The sequence below is a fragment of the Ceratotherium simum genome, chromosome 31, assembly GCF_057802395.1.
Source record: "Ceratotherium simum simum isolate JZ-2026a chromosome 31, ASM5780239v1, whole genome shotgun sequence".
Taxonomy (NCBI): Eukaryota; Metazoa; Chordata; class Mammalia; order Perissodactyla; family Rhinocerotidae; genus Ceratotherium; species Ceratotherium simum.
The window spans coordinates 35,905,123-35,912,402 of NC_141930.1; the positions used below are offsets into that span (position 1 = coordinate 35,905,123).

The 7,280-nt window shown below is 39.8% G+C and overlaps 1 long non-coding RNA gene across 2 annotated transcripts; it reads left to right on the plus strand.

Moving 5' to 3' along the window:
- The first annotated feature begins 451 nt into the window (after positions 1-451).
- Positions 452-6,905, plus strand: LOC147913066 (uncharacterized). 2 transcript variants are annotated; one of them, XR_015549265.1, is made up of 4 exons: positions 452-3,367; positions 4,064-4,222; positions 5,462-5,511; positions 6,654-6,905. It is a non-coding gene; the product is annotated as an uncharacterized LOC147913066 (long non-coding RNA). The 2 variants fall into 2 exon arrangements; XR_015549264.1 differs by lacking the exon at positions 452-3,367 and having other exon boundaries at positions 3,781-4,222.
- The last annotated feature ends 375 nt before the right edge of the window (positions 6,906-7,280 follow it).

Sequence of the window (7,280 nt, forward strand, 5' to 3'; positions counted from 1 at the left end):
GTCCAATTTATATCAGGAAATGAACACTATTTTAAATAAATTCAAATATTAGAAAATATATAAAAGGTTGGAACAACAGCATGAACCAACTTAAACTACTTATATTTCTAGAACACTAGACTCGAATGCAGAAAATATATTTCTTCCAGGTGCACATGAAAATTTACAAGGATAAATTATATTTTTAACCATAAAATAAATCTCAGTAAATTTGAAAGACTGAAACAATTAAGAAAAAAAATTGTCTACAACAGAATTAAATTAGGAAATAATAAAAATAAGATATCTCAAAATTTCTCAAATATTTAGAAATTAAACAAAATTATTCAGAATAAAAATGGGCAAGGAAGAAAATAAAATAGATATTAGAATATATTTTTAATTAATATGTAATGAAAACATAAGATATTGAAATTTGTGGGATGTACCAAATGCAGTACATAGAGGAAATTTATAGGTTTAAATAATTATATTAGGGAAAAAGAAAGTTGTAATATCATTGATTTTTGCTTAAACTTAAGAAGCTAGGAAACAAATTAAATTCAGAATATTTAAAAGAAAGCAAATTATAAAATAAAGAGAATAACTCAATAAAATAGAAAATGTATAAATAATAGGAAAATCAAAAAGCATGAAAAATTAATAAACTCCTAGTAAAACTGGCCAAGACAAAAGAGAAATTGCAAACTACTAATATCAGTAACAGAAGAGGAGGCATTACTACAGAAAATAAAAGGTTAATAATGGGATATTGTGAAGAACTTGTTAGCATAAATTTGACAACTTAAGGGAAAGGAATACATTTCTTGAAAGACCTGCGTTTTCAAGATTGACATAAAAGCATACAATTTAATTAGGCCATATCTACTAAAGATATTGTATGTTTAATCAAAAACCTTTCCATGAATATAACTCCAGGTTTGGATAACTTCACTAAGTGAAATCTATCAAACATATACGAGGGAAATAACACCATTTTAACATAAACTCTTTTGAAAAATAGAGAAGAAGAGGACAGGATGCAATTTGTTTTATGAAGCCAGCATATCCCTGATATCAAAAGCTAAGAAAGATAGCTAAAGAAAAAAGACCAATATTCTTCACGAACATAGATGCAAAAATTCTTAACCAAGTTATCAAATCAAATTCAACAATATATTAACAACATGGCTAAGTTGGTTTAAAATTTGGAAACCAAGCAATGTTAATTGCCACATTTTCCCATAATTGAGGAAAAACATCATATGATCATCTTAATAGACGAAGACAAAGCACTTGACAAAATTTAATGTCCATTCATAGTAAAAACCCTCAGCAAACAAGAAACAGATGTGAATTTCCTCTATCTCAAAAAGTGCATTTAGAAAAAATTGTACAGAAAATATCACATTTAATGGTGTGGTATACATCCTAAACCCACGGGATCCTACAGAAACATTGAACTAGTAAGTGAACTTAGCAAAGTTGCAGAATACAAGGCCAATATGCAAAAATTAATCACATTTCTATATACTGTAACAAAACATTACCATGGCACTATATATTTCAAGTACCTAGTAAAAATCTAGCAAAAAAATATGCAGTTTTCTAAACTGAACACTAAAAATCTTTGTTGAGAGAAATTGAAACAGACCTAAATAAATGGAGAGATATGCCATAAATAGTTGTTTAAAGAGAGTTAAATCTGCAGAGCCACTAATCATGTTTGAGAATACTTATTGAAATTAAAATATGATTTCACAACTATTATCAGTAATGTTTGAGGAAGTATGTAGTATATATGGGAGGCTAGGAAAATAGCAATGGGCTAGTTTTGTTCCTCTAATTGAAAAAGAATTCAAGATGGAAACTGGAAACTCTGAACGCATGACCTTGTCACTGATTCAACAGTGATATGAAGTGACACAGAGGTTTTCTAGGTAGGTCATGCTATGTCTAACAATTTCCTTAAATGTCCCTTTGTGAGTAGAGTTGCTAGACTGATCATAATGGAAATATTCTTGCCTGAGACATTAATAACAGCTGCTGTGATCTCCGAGGGCCCAACATGAGGAAGGAAGGGTCAAAGATTGGAGAGGGGAAGTTGGTTGCCTGAACATCTGTATCCACAGGCAGTTGATTGATAGATGATGTGAGAGTTCCTGGGAGACGTCAGGCAGGCTGTTATAAATGAAGTTCTTTTGTGTGTGTGTGTGTGAGGAAGATCAGCCCTGAGCTAACATCCACGCCAATCCTCCTCTTTTTGCTGAGGAAGACTGGCCCTGAGATAACATCTATTGCCAATCCTCCTCCTTCCCCCCCCTTTTCTCCCCAAAGCCCCGGTAGATAGTTATACGTCATAGTTGCATATCCCTCTAGTTGCTGTATGTGGGACGCTGCCTCACCATGGCTGGACAAGCGGTGCGTTGGTGCATGCCTAGGATCCGAACCCAGGCGGCCAGTAGTGGAGCGCGGAAATTTAACCGCTAAGCCAGGGGACTGGCCCCTAAATGAAGTTCTTCGCACTTGAACTACAATGTTGTCTTAAAATTACAGGGAAGGAGAAAAAAATGGAATGAATTGAGGAAGAGAATGTAGAAGAGAGCTTTAAGAGAGTATGAGAAAGAGTAGAGAGAAAATGCAGAAAAGAAAGGAGAAAAATGTTGAACGAAGAGACAGAAAGAGAAAGAAAGGAAAAGAGGAAGAGTAGAAAGGCATAAGGACTATGGTGGAAACATCCTTATGAGGCTATAACATGCTGGCAAACAGAAGTAGTAAGTTTAACAACATGTTAACAAAAGGAACCTCTGTGCTGATGAGAGCACAGCTGACCATCTTCTCAGGGCACCAGAGATTAAATAGGTTACCGAGGCAGGAGACGAAAAAATAGAAAATGTGGTCACAGAGATGGAAGATTTCAGATACTAGAACTAGGGAATAAAGTGGAAGCCAGGCTCATTGCAAAGTCGTGACCCAGATAATCTCTTCCCTGTAAAGAATGTAGAAGTTTATGTTGTTTACTGATTAAATGACGAATAACGTTACAGGGAAAAAACAGAAAAGAAAGAAGAGTTTAGGAAGAAACTTCTATATTTACGGAAATAAAAAACTACAATATGAATTCAAATAAAAGATACCATTATGTCACAAACTGTTATTTGTCCCTCAATTCTTCTCGTTTCACCAGACGTTTGCTGGATCCATAGCCCGCAGAATAACGATTAGGTTTACCACCTCTCTCTCGCTCTCTCTCGCCATTGTAACCATGTGTCAGGTATGGCTGTTGGGACAAGAGAGGAAGTGAGACCAGCAGCTTCCAGGATCTGCTCTTACCAACAGGCAAACCTGGTACCCAGACTGACAGGGATGGAGTGAGTGGATGTCTCGGGTGAGCAGTCCCACATTGCCATCGGCCTTGACCACGAGAGTCCCGGGAATCCCAACCTCATTTCTTTGTTAGGGGCCTGCGCTGTGCAGGAGGAGCCTTGAGGATTTGGGTGGAGACAGCAGAAGGGGCAGGGCTAGAACATCTCCATCAATTTACTGTTGCCTCCGAGGAAGCCTCACCAGGAGACCCTAAGAGGACGAGTTTGTTCTTTCTTTCAAACATTGTATCATATCAAGTATTGTCGTTGGTGGGTGTGCAGGGGCGTCTTTGTCAGCTTTCCCCAACTATACACTTTGCAGTTGAAATAAACATAAAACGACTTCAATCTGACTGGCAACATTTGCCCTGCCCAGAACAAAGCAGTGTCTATCATGATTTGAAAAAGGGGCCTCAAAAGCGCTTGACTGATTCTAGCATCTGGTCGTCAAGGAGGCAATTGACCATCACCAGCCAATGTCAGCTCTACCGCTGACTCTTCCCAAGTGTCCTCCCAATAGGTGAGAAGAGCTAGGAGTCCACCCAGCAGGAAAGCCATCCTGCTGGCTGTGGGACCCAAATGCAAATTAAAAAACCATGCCCCTGTGGAGCACCTACTTTCCTCCCTTTGGATGGGTCACTCATAATGCTCTCAACCACTCCCCACACTTTCCACAGGGTATGGCTAAAATCCAACCCAATCTTGACTGTCTTCTTCAGGGTCATATCCCAAGACTGGATCCATATCGACATGGATGGTAGTTTATTCTTTGGTTTTCCTCTGGAATAATGGACTGTTGATGGGTCTCATTCTGTTGGATTAAAGAAGAGCATGTAGCCATTTCTTTAAACAGCGACATGGGACTACAAATGAAAATGGTTAGCCTATTTTATTTTTTTTAATTTCAAATCTGTGTCATGGGCCAAATACATAAAAGCATAGAGATTTTTGACACTTCTTCATGACTATCACGAGCCAAACTCCCTCAAACAATACGCTCTTCACACTCCCATTGCAGTCGGTAACTGATAGTCGTCTCCAGCTGAGAAGTAGTGAGGCTTAGTGGAATCACTGTTGAGTATCCAGAAACGCCCTCTCCCCAAATCTTCATTTTCTTTTCCTTTTTTTTAAAAAACCAGGTCCTCGTGATATGCTAGCACGTTATTTTGCTTCTGAGCAAATGACCTCAGTTTTGTTCACAACCTAAATGAAAATTTCCTTTCATCCCTGTATATCTGTGAATATGTCATTCACTATGAAGATCAGATCTCTGCAGCTTCATTTACTAAGAACCCAGGTCTGTGCTCATCTTCTCCAGGAAGGTAGCTCAGTGGGAATACCAATGTAACAGTGACTTATTCACTTCCAGAGAGAGTTGTGTTAGCTAGATGCATGTTCTTTCTGCATAAACCATGAGTCATGACAGGGTTGGGCTATAGATAGTTTTGGTGCTTATGGTGAGTTTTGGGTTCTACTTGGCTGACTTTTATTTTTGTGGTAAGGAGAGAAGAAGTGGATATGTTTTGCTATGCAATTTATCTTGGAAGTGAGGATTTCCTATGACCCCTCTTTAAAGCCCAAGATCTAGTTTAATTTGGACGTATCCCAGGATTGTAAGGCATGCTTTAAAAATCACTATTTGCAACTATATTTCTGATTCTGTGTAAATCAGAACGTTTGTGGTATAGTGTCACCAAAACAAAGTATAGCAATAACTTGGATCCTGAGGCTATGTAAAACAGCCACAGCAATCTATTCTCCAGGATTTCAACTTTTAAATGTCTATCAAAACAGTGCCACCATTTTCTAAATTATAGTAAATAAATATGAGAAAGTTAAACAAACAAAATAATTTTATAGCAATGGAAAAGTATTTCTGTCAGTTTTTATTTTAGAGTTTCACGCATGACTCCATTTGGAAAGTAGACTCTGCCTTTGAAAAATGTTTAAAAACAAGTGCTCTAGACAACAAATTGCAAACTGGCACACTGGGGGTCATCTTTGGTGAATCATAGGTTGTTTTGTCTAAATAAGGTTTTAGAATCAGGTCTTTTATGTAAAATACACATTTCATGCTCCTATTAGAAATCAGAAGATTTTACACTCTTGTCCCATAGTGACAATGACCAACTGGCTGGAAGCAAGTGGAGGCTGCCTCTTAAGACAGGTCATGAGTTTCCATAGTGACTAATTCCACATCAGTCCCTGTTGTCTTCCACCTCAACTCTCTTACTCACGTACTTGACCCACATGGACACCCACACTCCACAGCTGTGTCTTTTCCTGTTTCTCAGCTGCACTTTCAATATCTCAACCAGCACATTTCACATGCACTTTTGCAGACTCTGATGCTGCATGGTCTGTGTCTTTGTATTTATACTGCATAATCTCACACTGAAGGAAAATGCAGTTCATCTTCAGAAAACTCTCTGAGATCATTAGCAACAGAGCGGAGCTTGGCGAAATGACGATCAGGAGTGAGCACATCATCTTGAGACTTGAGACTTGGTCAGCGAGAGTTGAATGTTCACGCTATCACAATGCCGTAGGCCTCAGAGAGTACAAAGAAATCAAAGGAATGGACCTATTTATCCCCACATGAAAGGGGATGCATTTTCTCACCTACCCATAGCTCGAGTGCCGGGTGTGTGGAGCACCTGCCCTTCAGCTGCCGTCTGCCCCTCAGGCAGAACTCTGCCACTCAGGGTGTTTGAAAGACATTGTCCAGACTAATCCATTGAGAAACGGCTGCCCAGATGTTCAGATGCCTTGGAGCAAAACAGACGTGTTCTAAGGTTTATAAAAGTCCAAGACGTTTCCTCTTCTCCTAGAGTCCGTTTCATGTACTTCATCCCAGTGCAGCGAGGGCCCTGTGAACAGACACATGCAGCCTCAGATTTAACACACCCCCTGCTGCCCCACAAGCAGCTGATGCCTGGGGATGCCTGTTCAGTGGAATAAAGATCAGGCATGTGCCCATTATCCTTACTCTTTCTCCCCAACACCTCTTCAATATACTCAGACATGGTGAGAGTAAATCTGTGTCAAATTCAAAAAAAAACCCTAAAAACCAATGATTGCTCATTTTAGTGTAAAGTAAAATGAAATTCTCGATGTTAATTAGACCTTTATTTGAAATCTCAAGAACCAGTTAAATGAATTCTTATTCACTGCCGTAAAACAATGTTTTAATGTTTTTTGCAAGACACGATAGGGCCTCCTAATGCCCGATTTGTTGAACGTGATCATTCAAGGAGAATGATCTGCTTTTAGGCAAGAACTATTTACATATGGCTCTTTTCTTTCCAGGAAAACATTTTAACCCTGCTGTTCCCATGATGTCACAAGGACTAGAGTGTTGGGGAGGACTGAGAGCACACTCTTCCTCTGGAGTATGTTAGACTCTAAGGGTCCATGACACAGGAGTGGGGAACATTTCATTCATCGAGGATTGAGCCTCTCGTGCTGGGTGTTGAAAGAAACACCAGTGACGTCCCCGTGTATTCACATGGAGTATCCGACAGTCAGTCATTGCAGGATTACAGAAGGAGGAGCAGTTCAGAGGAGGCCCGTGGAGGCAGGCATGGAGGAGCGCGTGGTGACTGACACCGAGAGCTTGTGACCCGGGCAGGTGGCAGACTGTGTTCGGTCAGAAGACTCTGCCGACTGCAGTGCATAGAAATCCACGTCCATCCACGGGAAGTCGCAGGACGAGAACACCGCTGACAGGAAGTCACCTGTCAGAGCGTGCGGCACGGGTGGTGAGAATGTTGAGTCTGAACCAAGGTCGTGGTGTCACAGTGGTGGAAAGGCCACTGGAGGTGAAAGAAGCAGACCCAGAGTCATTTCCAGAACAAACTGGAAGGTTTATGGGACCAATTAGGCAGAGATCCTGAGGAGGAGAGGTGAAGATGTGCGGTGGTTTCCGGCCAGGAA